Here is a 2747-nt window from a genome sequence, read left to right as displayed (position 1 = left end):
TTTAGGATTTTGATGGACTCCTGTCTGACATTGAGGTCTTTCAACCATTTGGAGTCTATTTTTGTGTGTGGTGTAAGGAAATGGTCCAGTTTCATTCTTCTGCATGTGGCTGTCCAATTTTCCCAACACCATTTGTTGAAGAGACTGTCTTTTTTCCATTGGACCTTCTTTCCTGCTTTGTCAAAGAGGAGTTGACCATAGAGTTGAGGGTCCATTTCTGGGCTCTCTATTCTGTTCCATTGATCTATGTGTCTGTTTTTGTGCCAGTACCATATTGTCTTGATGATGACAGCTCTGTAATAGAGCTGGAAGTCCAGAATTGTGATGCCGCCAGCTTTGCCCTTCTTTCTCAACATTCCTCTGGCTATGCGGGGTCTTTTCTGGTTCCATACAAATTTTAGGATTATTTGTTCCATTTCTTTGAAAAAAGTGCAGGTATTTTGATGGGGATTGCATTGAATGTGTAGACTGCTCTAGGTAGCATTGACATCTTCACAATATTTGTTCTTCCAATCCATGAGCATGGAACGTTTTTCCATTTCTTTGTGTCTTCCTCAATTTCTTTCATGAGTATTTTAGAGTTTTCTGAGTACAGATCCTTTGCCTCTTTGGTTAGATTTATTCCTAGGTATCTTATGGTTTTGGGTGCAATTGTAAATGGGATCGACTCCTTAATTTCTCTTTCTTCTGTCTTGTTGGTGGTGTATAGGAATGCCACTGATTTCTGCGCATTGATTTTATATCCTGCCACTTTACTGAATTCCTGTATGAGTTCTAGCAGTTTTGGAGTGGAGTCTTTGGGGTTTCCACATGAAGTATCATATCATCTGCAAACAGTGAGAGTTTGACTTCTTCTTTGCCAATTTGGATGCCTTTGATTTCTTTTTGTTGTCTGATTGCTGTGGCTAGGACTTCCAATACTATGTTGAATAGCAGTGGTGATAGTGGACATCTGTGCCGTGTTCCTGACCTTAGGGGAAAGCTCTCAGTTTTTCCCCATTGAGAATGATATTCGCTGTAGGTTTTTCATAGATGGCTTTTATGATATTGAGGTATGTACCCTCTATCCCTATACTCTGAAGAGTTTTGATCAAGAAAGGATGCTGTACTTTGTCAAATGCTTTTTCTGCATCTATTGAGAGGATATGATTCTTATTCTTTCTCTTGTTAATGTATTGTATCACGTTGATTGATTTGCAGATGTTGAACCAACCTTGCAGCCCAGGTATAAATCCCACTTGGTCGTGGTGAATAATCCTTGTAATGTACTGTTGAATCCTATTGGCTAGTATTTTGGTGAGAATTTTTGCATCCATGTTCATCAGGGTATTGGTCTGTAATTCTCCTTTTTGATGGGGTCTTTGTCTGGTTTTGGGATCAAGGTAATGCTGGCCTCCTAAAATGAGTTTGGAAGTTTTCCTTCCATTTCTATTTTTTGGAACAGTTTCAGAAGAATAGGTATTAATTCTTCTTGAAATGTTTGGTAGAATTCCCCTGGGAAGCCATCTGGCCCTGGGCTTTCGTTTGTTGGGAGATTTTTGATGACTGCTTCAATTTCCTTAGTGGTTATATGTCTGTTCAGGTTTTCTGTTTCTTCCTGGTTCAGTTTTGGTAGTTGATACATCTCTAGGAATGCATCCATTTCTTCCAGGTTATGTAATTTGCTGGCATAGAGTTGCTCATAATATGTTCTTATAATTGTTTGTATTTCTTTGGTGTTGGTTGTGATCTCTCCTCTTTCAGTCATGATTTTGTTGATTTGGGTCATTTCTCTTTTCTTTTTGATAAGTCTGGCCAGGGCTTTATCAATCTTGTTAATTCTTTCAAAGAACCAGCACCTAGTTTCCTTAATCTGTTCTACTGTTCTTTTAGTTTCTATTTCATTGATTTCAGCTCTGATCTTTATTATTTCTCTTCTCCTGCTGGGTTTAGGCTTTATTTGCTGTTCTTTCTCCAGCTCCTTTAGGTGTAGGGTTAGGTTGTGTACTTGAGACCTTTCTTGTTTCTTGAGAAAGGCTTGTATTGCTATATACTTTCCTCTTAGGACTGACTTTGCTGCATCCCAAAGATTTTGAACAGTTGTGTTTTCATTTTCATTGGTTTCCATGAATTTTTTAAATTCTTCTTTAATTTCCTGGTTGACCCATTCACTCTTCAGTAGGATGCTCTTTAGCCTCCATGTATTTGAGTTCTTTCCAACTTTCCTCTTGTGATTGAGTTCTAGTATCAAAGCATTGTGGTCTGAAAATAGGCAGGGAATGATCCCAATCTTTTGGTGCCGGTTGAGACCTGATTTATGACCTAGGATGTGATTGATTCTGGAGAATGTTCCATGGGGACTAGAGAAGAATGTGTATTCCGTTGCTTTGGGATGGAATGTTCTGAATATGTCTGTGAAGTCCATTTGGTCCAGTGTGTCATTTAAAGTCTTTATTTCCTTGTTGATCTTTTGCTTAGACGATCTGTCCATTTCAGTGAGGGGGGTGTTAAAGTCCCCCACTATTATTGTATTGCTGTCGATGTGTTTCTTTGCTTTTGTTATTAATTGCCTTATATAATTGGCTGCTCCCATGTTAGGGGCATAGATTTTTACAATTGTTAGATCTTCTTGTGGGATAGACCCTTTAAGTAGGATATAGTGTCCTTCCTCATCTCTTATTACAGTCTTTGGTTTAAAATCTAATTTGTCTGATATAAGGATTGCCACCCCAGCTTTCTTTTGGTGTCCATTAGCATGGTAAATGGTT

This window comes from Neomonachus schauinslandi, chromosome 10 (genome assembly GCF_002201575.2).
Source record: "Neomonachus schauinslandi chromosome 10, ASM220157v2, whole genome shotgun sequence".
Lineage (NCBI taxonomy): Eukaryota > Metazoa > Chordata > Mammalia > Carnivora > Phocidae > Neomonachus > Neomonachus schauinslandi.
The sequence above is the reverse complement of the archived record's forward strand: the minus strand, read 5'-3'. Positions refer to the sequence as shown.